Genomic DNA, 23663 nt, shown 5'->3' on the forward strand with positions numbered 1-23663 from the left:
GTGAATGGATTGAGAGTGAATCAGTTAGAGTGTGTTTCAAAAGTTCTACCTTACCCTCGTATATACTTATATACGGGTGCAGATTTAAGGTGGAAACATTCACATTTCCTGTCACGCAGTGTTCTGGGTGCTGGAATTATGGACACTCTAGGAAATTTTGCCCAACTAAAAGAATTATTTGCCCAAAATGCGGAAAGCAACACCCTAATTGTGAAACAAAATTATATACTTGCATTAATTGTAAAGGAAGTCACATGGCCCTTGACAAGACCTGCCCTGTGTTTTATAAAGAGAAAGAAATTCGGAAGATTATGTGCGAGGAGAATTGTAAATATCGAAAGGCTTTGTTTGTGTATCACAATAAAAGAAAAGTAAGTGATAGACTTCAGCGTAAAATGACCGGGGTGACAGTTGAACACCGTGAAAACGAACATATTAAGGGCAATGGCAATCGAACATATAGAGATGTTTTAGTATCTGAGACTGAGATTCACAATGAGCACATGGAAACATCTTCAAATAGTGAAAAAGAAGAAGAAATCATTGAGACTATACCAACTGGGTCACAAAAAGTAAAAAAAAGGAAGAAAAAAGGCAATAAAGTAGAAAGTACTGTTGATATGGAGTATATTACCGAAAATATAGGAAGAGGAGAATGGCAAGGTAGTAACAAGGAAAAGAAGGAAAAACGTAACAAGTTTGACTTTGCAGGACTCTTATTAAAAATCAAAGCAGTGTGCTTTTCGCAAACAGGTATAGAGAATAAAATTATATTAATTTTGAGAGTTATTTTAGAGGAAATTAAAATGTTAGTAGTTGAACTAATTAAGGACGGTGATATTTTCAAAAACCTATTTAATATATTCTATAATGGATAGTCAAAGTAAAAAGCACACGTTAAATATAATTCAATGGAACTGTCAGAGTTTAAAACCAAAGTTAGCTTTATTTAAAGCATTTCTGGACCAAGAAAATATACATATTGCAATTTTAAGTGAAACGTGGCTTAGTGAGGAGATAGATTTTAATGTAAGCGGCTATAATATATTTAGGAAAGACAGAATGGATGGTTATGGAGGTGTCGCTATTATTGCCCATAAAAGTGTAAAAGCACGAATCTGTAATATTGCTGTTAGTAATTTAGGCATAGAAATAGTTTATATTAAGGTGCTCAACTGTAATAATTTAGAGAATATTGTTTCTATTTATTGTCCAACATCTGTTCGTACTACTCAGACTGATTGGGATGGTATTTTCTCAAATTTTGGTAAAAATAGTATAGTTGCTGGAGATTTCAATGGTCACCACACAAATTGGACTAATAAGTCTGATGTTAGAGGAAACCAGCTACAAGACGCTTGTCTTGAATTTGGTTTAATTTCAATAAATAATGGTGAATCTACAAGGATCAAATTAAATCAAAATTATTTGCAGGAAACCTCACCAGATGTCACATTTGTCTCGTCGGACATAGGGATTAATTTTAAATGGGAAGTTACGAAAGAAAATTTAGGCAGTGATCATTTAATAATTAAATACACAATTAATTACACAGAAAAGTTACAGTTAGTTAATAAGCGTAATTTTAAAAAAGCTGATTGGAGTTCTTATCACGAAACACTTAAAGATTTGTTCTCTTCTTGTCTAAGTTTTCAGAATGTACAAGAAAGGTATAATTCATTTACCAACAAAATAAATGATAGTGCTAATAAACATATACCGATGATTAAAATATGTTCCAGTCCAAGTTCTAAATTTAAACCACAATCATATTGGTGTACATCCATATCCGAGTCTGTAGCTAAGCGTAGGTTAGCCTTAGGTAAATTTCGTCGGAATCCAACACCGGATAACTTAAATAAATTAGAAGAAAAGATTCAAGAAAGCAAGAATATAATTTCACGCTATAAATCACTTGACTGGCAAAATATGTGTGACAGTATCTGTGAACAAACGTCAGCATCTGTTATGTGGGACAAAATGCGTTGGGTAAATGGGTACAAAAGACGTCAATTTTATGCATCTAACTTACAAAAGCAAGATATTTTATGTAAGCTCACACCAGACTATGCATTAACCTCCATGCCTGATCTAAAATCTAGTAATACTTTTCTAGAATCAGCTTTTGTGTTACAAGAATTACTAGTTTGTTTAAAAAAAAAAGACACCGCACCTGGTGATGATGCAATCACATATTCGATGATTTACAATCTACCATTAAATGCTAAAAGAGAGTTACTTAATCTATATAATTCCATTCTGGTCTCGGGTCAAATACCAGAACAATGGCGAGATATTAAAATTGTTCTTATCCCAAAGCTAGGTATAAATGGCTCTGTAGCTGGAAATTTAAGACCTATTTCGCTTATTTCGTGCGTTTGCAAAATATTTCATACCATGTTAACTAAGCGCATTGAGTGGTTTGTTGAGAAAAATCAATTGTTACCTCAAAATACTTCCGGTTTTAGAAGAGGTCAGTCTTGTTTAGATTGTCTAACTCGCGTGACTTCGTATATTCAGGAAGGATTTTCGAGAACCGTATCTACTTTGGCATGCTTTCTAGATGTAGATGGGGCGTATAATAATGTCGTTGTTGACGAGGCTATTAAATCTCTTGACCAGATTGGTATTGGTGCTCTAATATGTAGATATTTGTGGTGCTATTTAAGTGAAAGACATTTAAAGATTGTAGCTGATCGCCAGGGAGATTCAGATATGATAAGATGGACAAATATAGGCTTAGCCCAAGGGGACCCAATTTCACCATTAATATTTAATATTGTAACGCGGAAAATTACTTTAAGTATCCCGGGTGTCATGATGACGCAGTATGCAGACGACTTTGTTATTTACGTTAATGGAATTAATTTGCAGGACTGTATGTTGATGATGCAAAGTGCTATTAATGTAGTAGTTACAAAATTTAGACTAATTGGATTGGAACCATCTCCTAACAAGACTAAAATATGTTTGTTTACTAGAAAGCGAAAAACCGAACAAATTAATATTAGTATTGATGATCGAGCGGTACAAGTTGTGGATACCATTAAATATTTAGGCGTATGGTTAGACAAATCTTTAAGGTGGACGAAACACATTTATGAAATAAGAGAAAGAACAACCAAATATCTCAATATTCTTAAAATGTTGGCTGGATCCGGCTGGGGTATTCATCCTAAACATTTGCGCAGACTATATATTTCGTTGATAAGAAGCAGGATTGATTTTGGTTGTTATTTATATGACAATGCTGCTAAAACCCACCTCGTAAAAATAGATAGAATTCAAAATCAAGCTCTTAGAATTATTGGAGGATTTATTCGTAGCACGCCAATACATGTTATGGAAAGTGAAATAAATATTCTGCCATTGTGTATTAGAAGAAAATATCTCGCATATAAATATTGTATTAAGGCACAGTCATGGAGTAATAATGCCACCGTTAGTAGTATAAATAGTCTAAGTAATACAGGGGGGTCAAGATATTGGATCAATAAAAAAAAACCTTTACTTGCTATTACATATAGTGAGACTAGAGTAGAAACTATTAATTCTTCGGAAGTGTTGGAAATGTTTACTTTAAGTTCGTGGATAAGTCACATTAAATATGATGATATCATTATGACTAACTTAAAGTGTATGAATAAATCAAAAAAAATGTACGAGGTAAATAATTTAAAAAATGAAATTATATTGGAAATTCTCAACAACTATTATGATTTTTGCAAGATTTATACCGATGGATCAAAGTGTAAATCTGGTGTGGGTGCCGCTATATACGATCCAAATCTTAATAATCATAAAATATTTAAAGTTAGTAATGAGCATATCTCAATATTGACAGCTGAATTAATAGCAATTTTAGAAGCCTTAAAATATATTTTAGGTATTTCCGTCAGAAAAGTAGTTATATTAACAGACAGTAAGAGTGCTCTTCAACATATTATAAGATGCACTACGGGTTGTAATGGGGTATCTGTAGCATATTCTATTTTGAGAATAATCAAAGATTATCAAGAAAAAGGAATTTCTTTAAAGTTTCAGTGGATTCCATCCCATATCGGTCTGAAAGGTAATGAGGAGGCGGATAGACTGGCAAACTTGGCGCACACAAACGGAAAAGATTTCAAGATTAAACCTCACTATACCGAAATGTTGCCCAAATACAAGAGTATTTGTTTCGAACATTGGAATGAATATTTTAATGAGAGATCGCTCGATAAAGGTATATATAGGACCATTCAATCTGAGCCTCCTCATATACCCTGGTTTATGAATAGTAATATTAGTAGGAATAATTTAATTCTAGCATTTAGACTTAGATCTGGGCACATGCCTTTAGGCAAGTTCAAATACCTAATGAGGAAAGTTGATTCTCCCAATTGTGATTTATGTGGTGAGGTAGATGATGTTTTACACCTACTAATGGCGTGTGTTCGGAATCACAGCTTGAGAGAAACACTAACCTACGAACTGAATATTAATTTTATGAACATTGGCATTTTTAATTCTATTATTAGCGAACCGTTGAGCACTTCGGCAATGAAACTTTATAGATTCGTTGGTGATTCTCTCAAATTGTTGTAGTTTAAGATTTATGTTTATTTAGGATTCATATTGTGTGTAACGATGGGGCTGACGTATAGGTAACCTATAAAAGTCCCTTAAAAAAATAGATTAAAAAAAAAAAAAAAAAAAAAAAAAAAAAAAAGTAATGAGATCTAGACAAAGTCATGCCAAGTCTAAGGTTCCTTACTGCGATTTCTTTATTATTATTGCTAATGTTGTGACTATAGGGGCCTGAAAATGCGGCGAAATGGAGTAAAGGATTGTACGGCAGTGTTTGCTTTGCGCTCGACTTGGTATTGGCACTGCCGTGCCCCCCGATGTAACAATTCCTTATTGATAAAAAGTTACAGACTTTCGCTTTTTCCATTGGTCTCCACATTGATTTATTATTTATTTATTTATTTATTTATTTACTTGCATCCATGCTTGTACACAGTCATGAGTCCCTGTCAGGGCGTTGAAATAAGGAACAGTTTGACCCTTTTTGTCCCTTGTGACTTGTCGTGGTGGAAAAGCTTTATGGCTACCTCTGTCCTTTTGGGCAGGACAGAGGTTATGTGGGACTCGTTTACCCGAACTAAAAACCACCACGGCATGTCCCTCTCGTTGGCTTTATTGGACGTCCGGGGAACCCGTTGTATACTTCCCAGATGTCTACCAACAACCCCAACTGATTGCCAGGGCTAATACGCTAAGGAGGAGGGCATCAGGACAGCTTGACCCCCCCTCAGACAGTAGGTAGACTCATATAGGGACGTGTAGCTAGCCCAATAACTACCCGCCGCCACAAACAGTTTGACCCTTATAGTTATATCAAATACACGATTTCCGGATTCTAATTAGTGTTAGTAGAATGAGACATCAGATATCAGAATTAGTTACTATTAAAGATCGTCAAGTCGTCGTTGTATTGTGCGTGTATGAAGTGCACGCCACTGACTATGTATGAAAGAGCTAGGTAAGTACCGTAGAATCGGGACAACTTTTTAATATTTGTACAGATACGCGAGACAAATCTTGTTTATATTAAAATGCAAATAAAATGCAAAGTACTTCATGAATTTTAAAATAAATAATAAATTTCAGTTGAGTCAACTGAAATATATAAAACGCACTTTAAATAAATGCATGATCGCTCACGTATTCCTTCAGCGTCGTTGTTTTTTATTGCTCGTGAGTCGTGATGTTGAAACCAAACAAACATTGTTTAATACACGGGATTCTATGGGATTGTCAAAGTCATGTATACCTCCCGACGAAGACATGACGGTTCTTCATACGTGACGTTCATGATATAATACCCCAGCAATATTTATGAGCAAAAGGTGAAAGGCAAAAGGTGTTCCTATAGGCGTCTTAAATGTTACTCAATAACTAGATTTTATAACCACTTATTCGATCTATTAATATCCTTAGCCAAACTGAACAAGACTGTGTAGTACTTTAATTGACGAGCCTTACAGGTTACTTGAGTGACATTTCCTTTCCGTAAGGCTGGGGAGGCTTCGGCCGGGGCTGGTTACCACGCTAGACAAAGACTATAAATAAATCTTTACAAGTACAAAGGTTTTTTACGAGGTCTCCTTTCAGGACGACTTTATGTTGGAAAAACTCTACACACTTCTTAGTGTTTTTGCAATATTAAGTCGAAAGTCATACTTAATTCCAGGAGTAAGACGTGCCATATCTTAAACGACCCGCGCTATACCCGTAGTATAGCAAATTAAGCTAAATTTGCATAAAATTACGACTCTAGGTAACCACACCATGATTCTATTTTTTTTTATATATCAATAGCGAGAAAACGCGCAAGCGGGTCATGTTGTGAGCACCGCCGCCCATGAACATCAGTAGCACCAGAAGAACCGCCAATGAGTTGCCGGCCTCTGAGACACTTGTTTATCGGCCCTTGTTTATATATTGAAATCAAGTGGAAACACAACAGTATACCTTGAATCAATCACGTAACTCATTTCTCATAATCTAACGAATACTATCCTCTAAATTGAATTATAAATTGAAGCCAGACTGTCGTTATACCCGCAGGCGGTACAAGCACTCAGCCGATTTTTACCTAAATAAATGGTCAATGTCCGAATCAGACACTCTAAGGGCATTCTCGATTAAAATAGATTATCAACCGATTACCGGCCCACTTTAGGGCACGGGTCTCTTCACAGAATGAGAAGGGTTTAGGCCATAGTCTACCACGCTGGCTAAGTGCGGGTCGGTAGACGTCACACGCCTTTGAGAACATTATGGAGAACTCTCAGGCGTGCAAATTTCCTCAGGATGTTCTCCTTCACCGTTAAATAAATAAATAAATATACTACGACAATACACACATCGCCATCCAGTCCAAAAGTAAGCGTAGCTTGTGATATGGGTACTAAGATAACTGATGAATAATTTTTATGAATAATATACATAAATACTTATATAGATAAACACCCAGACACTGAAAAACATTCATGTTCATCATACAAATATTGTCCAGTTGTGGGAATCGAACCCACGGCCTTGGACTCTGAAAGCAGGGTCGCTGTCCACTGCGCCAATCGGCCGTCGAAAAGCAAGTGATATTTAATTGCATAAATTAAAAACGCACATTTTTTAAGGGTTAGAGGTGATGCTGGGTATTGAACTCGTCTTCCTGAAAGAGAGGCTGGAGCCCTAACCTATCACTACTTCCATGGTTACGATATAAAATTACCCAAATCAGATAATAAATGTTACGATAACAAGTTATCGGCGTTTGGACACACCCACACTTCTTTTTCTCGCATGTCTTAAAGTTGACTGACAAAAAATGCTCTCGCATTTTCAATTCGCCATTTGCAGAGTCCATGCAATTTTATGCAATAACAAAAAAAGCTTCTTGAGCCTTTTAAGGACTTTTTAATTTCTCCGTTTTCTCCATAAAACCACGTTTTTATATACCTACTTTCGTTTAACGCGTAATTTAGATGGCTTTATCGCGGATAACTTCAACGATGAAATCGAGCCTTAATTATTATCCGCTCTATTAAAAAAAAAACTTAAAATACATGTGCATATTATCTGCAAGCGTCTTTCATCAATTGCGTCAGAATAATAAACTCATCAATGAAAAAGAAGATTTGGCTCAACTTCGCGTTAATGTAAAAATGCGCCCCCTGCGGATCTTGCGGTAGTCTGCCATGAACTTATGAGCCATACGAAAGTGTGTACGTTAACAATATTCTATCTTAGCATAGCCTTTTAGCAGTAGTAGAGCTTTTGTGACAGAGCTCGTTCGGGGAAATACTATCAACATGTTTATTTCTTTATATCTTTATATATATATTTCTTGTGTGCGTGTGTATGTCACTGAACCCCTCCTAGACGGCTGGACCGATTTGAATGAATTTTTGTTGTTTGGGTGGATGGTTTGGATTCACAAATCAGCACGACAGATGGCGCTAGGGTCCGCTAGTTTTAACATAAATATTTCGCGGTGTACTCCAGTAAAGCTCCAAGCAACTTTACCGTGGCCCAGCATCTGCTTGGTTCGTCAATCATAACTATAAAAAAAAAAGTCTCATGCGCCGCGCTTTCAATGTACGTAATATTTTTCCATATGACATTTTTATACCTTTCCATATGACCTCCCTATTATTATACCTTTGATTCCAGCAAAGCACCGTGAAACCTATCCCGCGGGATTAAACAATATATCCTTTGTACCTATGCATGGCAGCGTAGACCTCAATATTAACAGGGTATAGAGTCTGCGGCAAATACTCTGAAAACGGCAGTATCCAATGTATCGATTTAAGCATCGCGCATGAATCCGGATAAATCGAAGGATGACATAAAACGATACGTCCTGGAAACGTTTAAGAAACGTCTGGTTACGGTTGCGGAAAGTATTCGTATGCTAGAAGTGAAGCTGACCTTCATCATCTTCATATCAACCCAGTACGGACACGAAACAATATATACCTATAATTTTTTTTTTGTATTTTAAGTGTTTTATGTGGGCTTTGTTGCCTGATACAAAAAAATAAATAAACATAGAACTAGATAAACCGATCTGAACGTGCACAGATATAACTTACTGTTTAGTCAATAGAACTTTGAATAGAATTACTTACTTCTTTTATTCCGAAATCACTTATACCTATACTTATATACAATACTATTGTTAAATATATTTCGCATAGTTTAACAAATATAACCTAAAATAAACTAAACTATTTAAAAAAAAGTATAAATATATTATATTTTATTATTCTTCTATATTTTTTTTACTTATATTAAGTATTAAGGCGAACGATAACCCTTTTAACAATGCAGCGGGAAGTTAATCGTCTAGGGATTATTATAGATCAGTAGATATTTGAAAGATGTTACATGATTATAGCTTATTATGGCATCTGTAGCAATATTCACACTCACAACGAGTGAAACAAAAAAAAATTATTCAACCAAAAAGCAAAACAATTTAACAGCTTCGTAACAATTATACGTCCGTTGGTGCCCACACTAGGCAATCATGTATTGTGGGTGCACGTTACTATACTATACTACTAACTATACTAACTAAAAATATAGTAACATATTAAATCAATGCAAACAACCGAGTACTCAAAGGAACTCCATAGCGGAGGAGAACGCAGTTATGTCAGATAACATAATTAGGTACGAATTTGTTCTACCGAATTAAATTTAAAACTTAATTTGTTTCGTAGAAATGAAAGGATAAATGCTTATCTCTACCCACATATCATATGACACATATTCTCGCAAATCTTGAAATTTTAGTACCCAAGAAATCCTCAAAGCGTAGTAGCGTAGGTAACTTTGATATTTTTTCTGACGAGAAAGTTTTGCTTAACCTTAGTCAGCAATAACATAATATTATGTTTTCGCGCTGTGAAGAACTTCATGCATAGTAAAAATAAAATAATAAAATAAATACACTACGGCAACCAACACCTCGCCACCTAGCCCTAAAGTAAGCGTAGCTTGTTTTTTGGGTACTAAGATGACGGATGAATCTTTATTTATAAATAATTAAAATATACAGATAACTGAAACTGACACCCAGAAACTGGAAAACATTTATGTTCATTACACAAGCATTTTCTAGTTGTGGGAATGGAACCCACAGCATGGTAGAGTCACTACCGGCTAGAGCCACTACTTTTGACGGCCGACTGGCGCAGTGGGCAGCGACCCTGCTTTCTGAGTCCAAGGCCGGGGGTTCGATTCCCACAACTGGAAAATGTTTGTGTGATGAGCATTAAGTGTTTTTCAGTGTCTGGGTGTTTATATGTATTTTCTAAGTATTTATGTATATATAATTCATTAAAATATTCATCAGTCATCTTAGTACCCATAACACAAGCTACGCTTACTTTGGGGCTAGGTGGCGATGTGTGTATTGTCGTAGTATATTTATTATTATTATTATTATTACTACACACAGACAGACTTGACGTTTCAAAAGTGCTTATATTAGGCCTATTTGAAATAAATGAATTTTGAATTTGAACAGCCTTGGAAAAAAGCTAAGTCGCTGCCCACTGCGCCAGTCACCCGTCAAATTTGAATCTCAATTTGGAATACTGGAATTCTAAGTAAAAGCTACTGTTATTCGAAGTATGTGTGTCCTCGTTACATAATCGTGACTCGTGATACATCCATTAAGTTTTAGCTAATAGACCCCAATGTCGGATGTTTAATATGATTCCTGAAAGGCTGGTTTGGATAAGCGTGATTAATGCTTATATGGATTAGGTAATTGCACTACGTCACGTGCGATATTGCGATTAATCTTCGATATATATAATTTAAAATCATCACCATATTTATTACGTTTCTGGGCTTTCAAATAGTAATAAAAAATAAATATTTTCTACAACGGTCGGTGCCAAGCGAAATGTAGAAAATTACTAGATATAGATTTTTTTTATTCTTCTACAAGTTAGCCCTTGACTGCAATCTCACCTGTTGGTAAGTGGTGATGCAGTCTAAGATGGTAGCTGGCTTATCTGTTACGGAGTGTGGAAGTCATACCCCTTATCGGTTTCTACACGACATCGCTCCGGGACACTAAATCGCTTAGCGGCACGTCTACGTCAGCAGGGTGGTAACTAGTCACGGCCAAAGCCTCCCACCAGACCAGACCAGAGAAAATTCAGAAATTATAATTACCCCCGCTTAAATTCAAAGCGCTCACCGTTGCGCCAGGGAGGTCATAAACTTCGTATTTACCCTTTTATACAGTAGCAAGGAAGGTACCAGTAAACGTTATATATTAATCGAATCGTAACCCGTGCAATACCTATTATTGTGTAGGTTGTCATCAGTTGACCAAATGATGCTTTTAAAAGCAAACACTTATGTTAATTTAAAAATACTCAAATTGCTATAGGGGTCCGTATAATATTTAAAGAGTTCCCTTGATTTCTCCAGGATCTATTCAACAGATGTTTGTTAGCCACTCATTTTATGCCATTTTCCTTCTTTATTCATACCCTGGTCAAAAACCCTGTGCACGCCACTGTATGGAGCCTGGAGGTTATGTGAAAACTCTTAATGACTTGAACCCCACGCTGTTCCTTCTCAGCGCCTGAAGGCAAAACCACGGGAACGCGTTCGCATACATCCGCGACTCCGCCAGCTAATGTCCGTCGAAACGAACCCCCCTCGTGTGTTATCGCAACCAATTGCGAAATGTACTATATAACCTTTGTTTACATTGCCGACGATTGTTTGTTGTGGAGTATAATTAAAATTATTTAAAATTACACAATACAGATTCTCCGGATTTTACTCGGATTATTTATTTATTCACTTTATTGCACAAATAAAAATGAAACGGTTTCAAAAGGCGGACTCTAGCTAGCATTTTTTACCAGCCAACCTTCGAACGTGCGAGAAAAACGAGTGTGGGGGTGGCCAAAAATTTTAGGAAGTATTAAAAGAATATATTTATTTATATATAAATAAAACAACGTAATAGAGAAAATATGGAGACAAGAGTGCTTAACACGGAAAAGGAGTAAAGCAAATTAAGCTTAATTATATTATATCATAGAATTCCGCAAAGTAACGCCTGCTTCTATCTAATGCAAAATCGATTGCATTTGGATTTCATAAAAATTAGTCCCTCCGCTAATATTCTGGATGACATTCGCGAGATGTAACGCGATCGCGCCTTAAAGAGTTTCCTTCGCGCCCGTAGACCGATAAAAATCTTAGATAACATGCTTCTAAGAGCTTTCAGCGCTGAAATACCTCCGCTGGGAGTAAATGGAAGGAGATGAGAACATATAAATAAATATATATACGTTTCTACAGACATGATAATGTTTACTCAGTGACACAGAGGATACTATGGCATTTGTGCTTTGTCTGTTATTGTCTATGATATTCAAATCGCTACACACTTTTACAATCGAACGAAGCGATATCTTCGAGATCTGCGAGTTCTCTCGGGAATTTTAGATTTCAAACAAGTGAAAGTGAAAACGTCAATTTTATTTCTATAAAGATTTTTTGAAGATTGACAACAAAATAAGGAAAAACGTGGAAAAATCATACCTAAATTGAATACACAATACCCAAGGAGTTCTGCCTCGTTGGCCTCGTTTGAAAAGGCGGAAAAGTAAAAAAATGTCGTTATTGACGGTCGATTGGCGCAGTGGGCCGCGATCCTGTTTTCTGAGTCCAGGGCCGTAGGTTCGATTTCCACAAGTGGAAAATGTTTGTGTGAACATTAATGTTTTTCAGTGTCTGAGTCAATTTGAACTTTAATACCATACCATAAAGTTTAAGTTTTAGTGGAGAGGCAAAAAAGTTGCGACGGGTATAGAAATGCTCAAAGTATTGTTTGGAAATAATACTGGACCCGGTAGGTGGCGCTGATATAAGGTTTTAGGTTCTTTTAAGATATTAAAACCGGTAGTAACCGATTTGGTGCAGACTTCGTAAAATCGTCAGTCATCTTAGTACCCATGCTTACGCTTTCTTTGGGACTGGATGGCAATGTGTGTATTGTCGTGGTATATTTATTTATTTATATTCTTTTATCGTGCTACAGATCAAGAGGTTTTGGGGTAGATACCTGGGTCGCCCCGCGTTAGGTACGTTTTGGGTTTCGTATGTGAGAACAATCTCTGCAACATCCTCGAGTTGGAAAATTTGTTCGCCTCTCAAAGTTCGCCCATATATACTTTTTAATACTTTTTATTACTTGTGTTCAGCTTAGCTGCACTGATCTTGATGAGAATTGGAAACCGGTTGCCGCGGATTTTAGAAACCAAGACAAACGTGTATAAAGTCGCGGGCAACAGCTATTAACATATTAACTGTTGAAAGTGAGATCCAGCAGTTACCATATAAATTTTAATAACTGTGTCTTGTTTGCCAAAAAGCAAAAGAAGAAGTAGGAGATTTGTATGAGACTTGTTTTCGAACTTAAAAGTATCTCAAACTTCTTATTCCAACTTGTCAGAAAACAGACAGGGGAAAACAACTCATTCATAACTAATTTTTTGGAAAAAAATAAGTTTTATCTGTCCCCTTGTTGAGTATACATATCGCACTTTTTATACCTACCACACAAATAGTAGGAATAAAAAGTGCGGTATGACTTTTATTGACAGAGCAGAGATATTTTCCATTTTCGTCACTACTAATTACGGTCTATGTAAAATTTTGTCAAGATCTTTTGTCTTACCTTTATGTATAATGGTTTATTCTGGTGTTATGGCGGAGATAATCCTTTCTGAAAGAATCCGAAGGTTATAACATAATAAAATAGCACAGAACGAAATATAATTTTACTTCGTGCCGATTAATAATTAAATGCGGATTTATATTTCACACTTTTTAGAGGCATATAATCTTTTAATTTAAATATAGTAATATTGTTTCTTTAAAATATAAATACAACCTAAAATAAACTATTTAAAACTAAATAAAATAGACGTCTTCGAAACCACCGCAGCGAGGCACAGTTCCTAAGATGCTGGCAGCATTGCCCCTTTGGATGGCCAAACTAATTCGTTGGCCAAGGTAAATATGCGGATTCAATTTGTTCGAATTTCATTTCAGTGTTTAATTTTAAATAGATTTAGTGATAAAAACATATGTATAGTATAAATAGTACATTCCTAATTAATGTAAAACATTAATGGTGATAAAATAATGTTTAATTTTTCACCTTTTATAGCTAAGCTTACCTAGCTATAAAACTAGCTTCAGTTGATTCTTCCAGCGCCTACTTTAGAATAAATGCAATGTTCTCTGTAAAGAAAATAGTACACTCTAAAAAAAGAAAGCCAACTAAGAGAGATTTTCTTTTAGTTGACGTTATATAAATTATAACAATTTAGATTAGATCATTTTTAATTATTTAGCTTAAACAAGTACGTAAATTGAATCAGTTAAGAATATGCCTTAGTTAAGTAACAATAATAGGAGCAATACAGTTGCCCAGTCCATTGAATTATGATAAACAATTATTATCATCTTATTTGATGTATCTATGTTCTTGTTAGGCTCGTACGGAATCAAGATGCTTGATCACAACAATCACTATCTTGTTAGGAATAACCAATTTTTTTTTAGAGTGTATGTTCGGCGCAGCAGTGTTTTAACAATAATGTTTTGCTTTGATTAGGTAGGTTAGTAAACCTATAGAATAAAAAAAAAATAGTGGTTAAAAGAGTTGTGTGTATACCAACAAACATAAGAGGTATATTAATAATAATTTGGAGGTGCGTGCTGGGATTCTAACTCGTCCCCACGAAAGTGAAGTCGAAGTCGTACCCATTGAGCTAATACCGCTTCGTGTGACAATAAGAATGATTTTTTTTCATACAACATTCTTGCAAACGTTTTTCGGTATTGAAAATGTCAACGTTGTCAATCATCGATAGTATTGGAAGCGTCGACTAAATGCGACTGTTGGCTGCAATGGTCAACTCGCTCCTGATATTCGCAAAATTTGCTTTCTGTCATAGATGATAGATAAATAGATAAGTCATCGCTTAAATACAATTCGTATTTTTATACCTACTAGTGGAGCTTTTAGTGTTTGTGCTCGCCCGGGGAAGTACTATTGATATGATTGATTGACTTTAGATACTTTAGATAGGCACTTGATGCTTACCACTTACTCGTATGTCTTAGGTTGATGGACACAGAGCGTCACTTTGTAGGACTAGTTATTTTGCATTCCCTGCGAATTGTTGCTCTGGGGGCGATGGTTTTCTAGTCAGGTTACCCATTAGCTTGGTCTGCCAATAATAATTATGAAAAAAATTGGACATCGCTTTACCAACAGTTCAACTTTAAAGCAAAACAAGCGTGTACAGTCTTTTCTTCTATTAACGTACTTTACATACGATTGAAGTCGTCTCTGAAGTCACCATCGGAGACTTGTATTGATTTGATTTTTAGTATATAAAAATAGACTTGATTTTTAGTATATAAAAATTTTAGCCTCTATAAAAATATGTGCATTTTTGATTGGGTGTTTGATGTTTTAACGCTTTATTGTTAACTCGCTGTTGTTAACACACACTTTAGACGTCTATTGGCGCAGAAGCAGGGAATGGCTCATATTAAAACCATAGCACTAATCGGTTTTGTTTTGTTTTGTAACAATATAAATATTAGAAGCAAAAATAAACTCGTTGTGCAGTTTACTAGGCTACACAAAATTGCAAATTCATTCAAGGGCAATTGTATATTATTTTATAACAAATTACCAAATGAAATCTTTGAGTTGTCTCTCAATAAGTTCAAAGTTTATATAAAACGTAAGCTTACAGAAAAATCCTATTATAATATTAAGGATTATTTAAACGATAAAAAAGCTTGGGTGTGAATTGCTCTAGCTTCATAGCTTAATTTAAATTTACTGGAAGATGGTGATAACAAAAAAATAAATTTACCCGGCTAAGTTTCTTGTGGGCTCTTCTTAGACCAGGGCGCGTTTGGAACCCTCGTAGCTTTAGATTTAAGTTGGCGAACGAAGTTATCACCATCCCGTTACAATTATGTAAACAAATATGTATGAACGCTTCATAAGTGCCTGTGATAGGCCTACATGAATAAAGAAATTTTGAATTTGAATTTCGAATATGGTTTCTACGACGCATCGTACCGCAACGTTAAATCACTTGGCGGCACGTCTTCCTCTGTAGGGTGGCATTAAGCAGCGCCCGAAGATTCCCACCAGATAATAACATCAGTTAATAATTGCCAAATTAACCCACCTGGGATCGGAAACCCGTGTCTTATAAAAACACCACTACGCCACATCTTCTTCTTCTTCTAAATTAAAAGTGTGCAAATTTGGTTCATGGATATTAAAAAATTAAAAAGATCAATCAGATTAAATGTCAAATTAAATTAAAATTAAAGCTACAAACACATGATAAAATTAAAAATGACAGTAAATAAATAAATGAATAACCAATAATAATAAAATATAAATGTTATATTTAAAATTATTCAGTTTATAATAAATATTCTTTAACATCATAATAACATTTTACTTAGATTATTATTATTTATTTAGATTCTTGTTTTCGAGATCGGTTTCATAATCTACATTATATGTTTATTTATTTTCCTCCCTCTTATACGGCTCCCGCTGCAGTGTGCGATCAATTTATTGTGTAAATAAAACCCATTTCCCCATTATTTCTCTATAAATCTCTATAAACGTATCTGTAAATCCCAGTAAAACATAAACCGTAAAGGCATCTCTGCTTTACCTAATTGTTCTTTGACTCGAGTAGTTACGTACCCCCAAACTCGACGTGTCACTTGAACAACGAAATCCTACAAAATACCTCCTGCCTCAGTTCTGCACAACTGAATCCTTTGGCAAGAACATGTCACGAAATATGAAATTCAATTTCCTTCAAGCATTCTTGCATTTAACCTTTACATCTACTGCGTAGCGGGAAAACTGAATAACTGACAACAAAATCATGTAAAACTGTTGAATCTATATAATTCAAAAAAAAAATTCAAATTCAAAATTCATTTATTTCAAGTAGGCCTAATACAAGCACTTTTGAAACGTCAAGTCTGTCCGTGTGTAGTGACTCTACCACCGGTTCGGAAGGCAGATTCTACCGAGAAGAAGCTGGCAAGAAACTCAGCAGTTGCTCTTTTCCAACATCAAAAATTTACATCTTATATTTTAACATTCATTTATCTATCTTGTGAGAGATGAAAGCGGAGCCGGATGCTTCCAAGCAACCTTGTCATTAAGAAACTCATCAATTGTATAATAACCTCGCTGTAATAAATGTGTTTTAACACATTCTTTAAACTTATGGATTGGTAGGTCCAAAATTACCTTAGGAATCATATTATAAAAGCGTATACTCAATCCCACAAATGACTTCTGCACCTTTCGCAGACGATATGCAGATGTCACTAATTTATGACCATTTCTTGTAAGTCGACTGTTTATATCCACTTTTTGTTTATAAAGACTAATATGTTGTCTTACAAATACTATATTGTTATAAATGTATTGTGAGGCTACCGTAAGTATACCAATTTCTTTAAATTTTTCACGGAGGGATTCATGTGATTTAAGTTTATATATTGACCGTACAGCTCTTTTCTGCAATATGAATATAGTTTCAATATCAGCAGCTTTGCCCCATAATAAGATCCCGTAAGACATCACACTATGAAAGTACGCGAAGTAAACAAGTCTTGCTGTTTCTACGTCAGTAATCTTTCTAATTTTCCTGACGGCGTAGGCAGCCGAGCTTAGTTTACCTGCTAGTGTATCTATATGGGTACCCCACTGAAGCTTACAATCCAAGGTCATGCCCAGAAAAACTGTGGAATGTTCCATTTTTAGTGATTCTCCATTTATTATTATATTTTTATTAACTTTCTTTACATTTGGTAAAATAAATTCCACACACTTAGTTTTTTTTGCATTTAAAAGTAAATTATTGACAGTAAACCAGTGAGACACATGCGACATAGCACGGCTTACATCGTCAGAGTTGTCTCTACCTCTATCAGTTTTAAAAATTAGAGATGTATCATCAACAAACAGTACAATGTCACAGGTTTCACTGACATGGTGTGGTAGATCATTTATATGCACCAAAAATAGAAAGGGACCCAAGATTGAACCCTGTGGGACACCCATTGACGTAGCCGACCCCTGCGACTTAATGTCTTTTATGCAAACCCTTTGGGTTATGTCACTGAGATAAGAGGCAACCAAATTTAGTGCAACGTTTTTGATACCATAATGGGCTAGTTTAAGAAGCAAGGTTTTATGATCGACACAATCGAATGCTTTGGATAGATCACAAAAAACACCAATGGCATTCTGCGAACGTTCCCAGGCATCGTACACATTTTTTAAAAGTTTAGCGCCTGCATCCGTGGTGCTACGACCTTTAGCAAAACCGTACTGCTCCGGATGTAGTAAGTTATTTACATTGAAGTGATTCAAAAGTTGATTTAATATAATTTTTTCAAAGACCTTACGAAGAGCTGGTAAGATTGAAATGGGTCTGTAATTGTTAATGTCGTTTTTATTGCCAGATTTAAATAGAGGTATAAGTTTACTATGTTTCATTAAATTTGGAAAAGTACCTCTATCAACACATTCATTAAAAAGTATGGCTAAGTAAGGGGCAATAACGTCTATAATGTTAGATATTACCATTACAGACATACCCCATAAATCACCGGTTTTTTTCTGTTTCAACAACTTAAAATTCTTTATTATATCATATGCAGATATATGTTTAAAATTAAATAAAACGTTGCACTCATTAACGTTGTTCCTCAATAAACTCTGAGCTGCAGTAGGTGAAGAATTAAGTGAATCAGTCAACAAAATAGGAACACTCTGAAAAAAGTTTTCAAAGGTACTTGCAACCTCACTGTCAGCGGTAACTTTATTATCATTAATAATTAATTCAAAGTTTACGTTGCGAGATTTAGCTTTCCCAGTTTCATTATTAACAATTTTCCAGGTTGTTTGTACTTTGTTATCCGATTTTATGATTTGATCCTTAAAGTATAGCGACTTAGCATGAAAGCAAACGTTCTTAAACGTTTTAGAGTACATTTTTACGTGTTGTAGGAAAGCTGGAGTATGGTTATATTGTTTTTCACTATAGAGCTCATACAAATTATCTCTACTTTTGTATATGCCAATAGTTGCCCAATCGCTAAACTTTATTTTTTTATTGAAATCTATATGTTTGAAATTGAATATTTTGTTAAATCCATTTTCTATGATATTAAAGAGCGTACCATAAATGCTGTCAGGATGACCGTTCTTAAAGACAAGGGCAGGAATTTTGGATGATATTTCACCTTTGAATCGCGTCAATTTGCTCTTAGTTATCGGCCTACACTTGACGATATGTTTATCTTTGTTTATATTATTCAAAACAGTAATTTGTTGGCCACAATGATCTGATCTTAAGTTGGTTATTATCGATTTACCTAAGATATCACAGTTGAGAAAAATATTATCTAAACACGATGCTGAGGTTGCTGTGATTCTAGTAGGTTCACTAAAAGCATAATTTAAATTAAAACATTTAAATAAGTTTAGCAACCTAGTCGTAGTTGCATTACTAAGTAAAATATCAACATTAAAATCCCCGCATACTATTGCTTTTTTTGTGGATACAGACAATCGCTTAAGCACATCTTCCATTACATCCTCAAAAAGGCTAAAATCACCTGAGGGGGGACGATATACACACACTATTATAAATCGCTCCAGCTCCACACAAGATAGTTCTACAGTGCGTCTAATATATATTTACAATAAGTCTGATTATTTGTAAACATAAAATAATATGACAAAGTTATCATCATCATCATCATCATTTCAACCAATCGACGTCCACTGCTGGACATCGGTTTTTTGTAGGGAGTTCCACAATACACGGTTCTGGGCCGCTTGCCTCCAGCGGTTCCCAGCTACTCGCCTGATGTATTTGTCCACCTCGTTGGGGGCCGACCTACGCTGCGTTTACCGGTGCAGGGTCGCCATTCCAGCACCTTAACACCCCAACGTCCATCGGTTCTCCAAGCTATGTATCCTGCCCATTGCCACTTCAGCTTCGCGACTCGCTGAGCTATGTCGGTAACTCTAGTTCTTCTACGGATCTCCTCATTTCTGATTTGATCACGTAGAGATACTCCTAGCATAGCTCTCTCCATCGCCCGCTGAGTGACTCTGAGACTTCTTATGAGGCCATAGTTATACCATATTGTATTTATTGCTAAAAGAAAATTCTTACTGATGAAATATGATTGCTTTTATTAGTATAATTACAAGTTCTTGATGAATTTTGACGAGCAATAGTAAAACACCATTTACTATGGTTATTTAACACTAATTTACGGGAGCTACTGACGCGCATTTTGTCAGTTCTTATGCTAGAAGTCTAGTTCACGACGAGGTCACGGGTAAATAACATTTCTAGTGTCTTATTACTAAGCTTAATACTATTTGTATGTCTTGGTTACAAACAGTTTTTCAAACAGGTGGTTGCAATTTACGACAGTGAAAAACGGTTGTTTGCGTTGCTTAAATTATGTTAAAACACTGCAGTTTCTGAATTGATGACCGACACTAAAGAAAGTTAGCTTTTACCTTTTTCCATGCCTCTGGTATTGTGGTTAAATAATTTCTGATTTCGTCGACCAAGCGCACCAACTCCCATTGGAGCAGCCAGTGGCTTGCAAAGATGGGATGCACAGGGTATGCAGATTATATAAAACGATACAAATCTCAGTACGAGTTATAAAAAACTTAGGGATAGGCTTTGTATGAGTTATAAAAAGACTACCCTTACGTGTTTATAATTATGTGTGCGTGTAGCCTTTAAGCGCGATTGAAGTAAAACCTTTATTATTATTTATTGATGAAAGAGTAAAATGTTCCTGGGACTTCGCCATTTTATTTAATATTTACTATATCATTTTATATTCTATTTAAAATAAATTAATATTAGGTACTTTTACATTTTATAAATACTTTCATTTGTTAAATAGAATAATTGAGATTAGAAGCTTAGATCAGCAAATGGCAATCTAATCTTGTCTTTGAATATTATAGAATGTCGCAATCGTCAGAAAATTTATTAATAATTTATTTATTACCTTTGTAATAAATAAATTATTAATAAATTTTCTGACGATTATTTATTACAAAGGTAATAAATAAACAAGTATATTTAGAGATTTTCAAAAAACTATAAATATTATTTTTAAAACTGTTCAATTTTTATTCACTTTGGTATTTAGAATTGATCCGTTTGAAAATATTGGAAATAAATAATCCTAATTGATTTTGATATTTGCCACTAGTTGGCGTATAGGTCAAGAAGCGTGGAGTATATGACATATACTTACAACCCATCCAAATTATTATTTTTTAATAGCGGAAACTACACACAGACGTCTGACGAAAGCGTTACTTCCGTCAGAAAAAAATCTGTGTTACTCCCTAGTCGCGCCTAAAGAAGTTTTATTTAAAAAAAAAAATGTCAGTTGCTTAGTTTTCCGTCAATGCCGTGGATATCTTTTATTTCTCAGGTCTCCTTTGAACTGAAGTCGGACAGACGCCTCTCTAATATGAGTTTTGAAGTAAATTCACTTTGGAAAGTTCTCCGTTTTACAACAAGCTCATTTTGTAGGAGCGGTTGCTTCGCAAATCGCCGTGCTTTATCGGTTTGGATCTAATATTATATGCTAGGTATTGTTATTCACAAAGGAACAGAGAAGTTTGATGTGTTTATGATAACAGGTTGTAGAGGTTGTGTCAGCATCTGACGACCTCCCTTTATTAGGGATGAGGGATTTAAGTAGGAGGTCTCGGGTTCATTTCCCGGCAGGGGCGATTCTGAAATTTATAATTTCCGAATTTGCTCTGGTCTGGTCTGGTGGGAGGATTCAGCCGTAGCTAGTCACCTTACCTGCAAAGACAGCCGCTATGCGATTTAGTGCTCAGATGCGACATAACGTAGACCCCGATTAGGGGTATGGCTACCATACTTCCGAACAGATAAGCCCGCTTCCATCTTAGACTGCATTCTTACTATCCCCCAGGTGAGATTGCAGATCGAGATCGAGATCGAGGGCTAACTTGTAGTGGTATAAAAAAAAAGCATCAACACCTTTGACGACCTTCCTGGCGCAGCAGTGGGCACGGTTTTAAGTGGGAGGTCCCGGGTTTCCTAATGGGTTTTTTGTAAATAAGAAATCTCAGTATTTCCCAGAGTTAGGAAAGTGGTAACGCCTACCCCGGGCCTTGCAGAGCACGCGCGGTCAGTCTCGATTATTATCACTAATATGTGAAAATAATCGTTGACCCGCCAAACCGCTTTACCGCCGCGTGGTGGGTGTATGCTCAAGAAGAGTTTCTCCTATGAGAGAGGTTTATGCCCAGCAGTGGGACGTAAAAAGGCTACTGATCAGTTTAAATCCCACTAGTAGTAATGTTTTTATATGCATTTTAACAGCCATCGCATATCATCAATAGTCCAGAATACTCCATTACTCGACAATCTCATACGACACCAGCGGAAAGTGGAGTGGTGTAATTTTTTTTTTCTACAGTTAATATTGGTGCAGATTACCCACCTGATGGTAAGTGGAATACCGTCGCCTATAATCGGAGCGACACTTCAAAGGGCGTGCATAGAGGGTATGCACAGGGTGTGCAGATGATATAAAATTAAGAAAATCCCCAGTACGAGTTATTAATACTTAAGGGTAGGCTTTTTATAACCCTTACAATGCCTATCCTTAAGTTTTATATAACTCGTACTGGAGATTTTCTTCATTTTATATCATCTGCACACCCTGTGCATACCCTCTATGCAGGCCACTAGGTATGGAACAAACACTTCTTGCAACGGGCGACGTCCTGCGTCTATCAAGCCTCACGTGCCTGTAATTATTATTTATTCTGATCAAATTTAAATTCAATGAGGTTTTATTCATGTGGAATCTCCTGATCAAATTTAAATTCAAAGAGGTTTTATTCATGTGGAATCTCCTGATCAAATTTAAATTCAAAGAGGTTTTATTCATGTGGAATCTCCTGATCAAATTTAAATTCAAAGAGGTTTTATTCATGTGGCATCTTCTGATCAAATTAAAATTCGAAGAAGTTTATTCATCCTATCAAAGGCACATATTGGGTTTTCGGCCACCTCATTGGGTGTTGATAATGATTTGTTAACTTTAAACTAAATCTAGGAGTGTTCCAAACGCGCTCTGGTCTAAGGCCTGCCTTTACCACATGGCACTGTATGCTCAACAGAATCTCAACCGATATTTAGCTAAGAACAGAGTCTGCTGCCCGTTCTCGATATATTCCCTTAGTCGCCTCGTACGACACCCAATGGAAGAGGAGAAGTGTTGACAACTGTATTCTGATCATAATCAATACATATTTTATATGATCATAATCAATACATAAACAGACGTAATCAGCCCACTCGGTGCTATGGTCCTAAACAAAAGAGTGCAAACACACGAAGGAGGCCGTACCACAACCCACGATTAACATCAAAATTACTGCAACTAAATCGGTTTAAACTAAGTTTGTACACACACAGGACAGTTGTAGGTATCATAACAGGGCACTGCCCACTAAACAAACACCTTTCCATTTTTATAACTGACTGACGGTTTAACTGACAGTCCTCTCTGCAGAGCATGCATGGAGACGAAAGAAACACCGATACACGTAATGCTCCAATGCAATTGGAGTTGTTGTTGAGTAGCAGAACAACGCGCAGCACACCGTGGCTCCTCAGCTACACTCCAGAAAGCACTCGGGAACCTGGGCGGCCTGCTAAGCTTCTGGACTGAGCTCGGCTGGATGGTGGCATCAGTGGCCATATGTACAACGAACGGTTCCAGACCAACCAAGTGCGGAAAAAGCTAAAGAACAGAAGAAGAAGAAGGGATTGTATATCTTTTTATAACAAATTACCAGATGAAATCCTTGAGATGTCCCTCAATAAGTTCATAGTTTATATAAAACGTAAGCTTATAGAAAAATCCTATTATTATAT

Source organism: Pararge aegeria, chromosome 15 (genome assembly GCF_905163445.1).
Source record: "Pararge aegeria chromosome 15, ilParAegt1.1, whole genome shotgun sequence".
In the NCBI taxonomy this organism is placed as follows: domain Eukaryota; kingdom Metazoa; phylum Arthropoda; class Insecta; order Lepidoptera; family Nymphalidae; genus Pararge; species Pararge aegeria.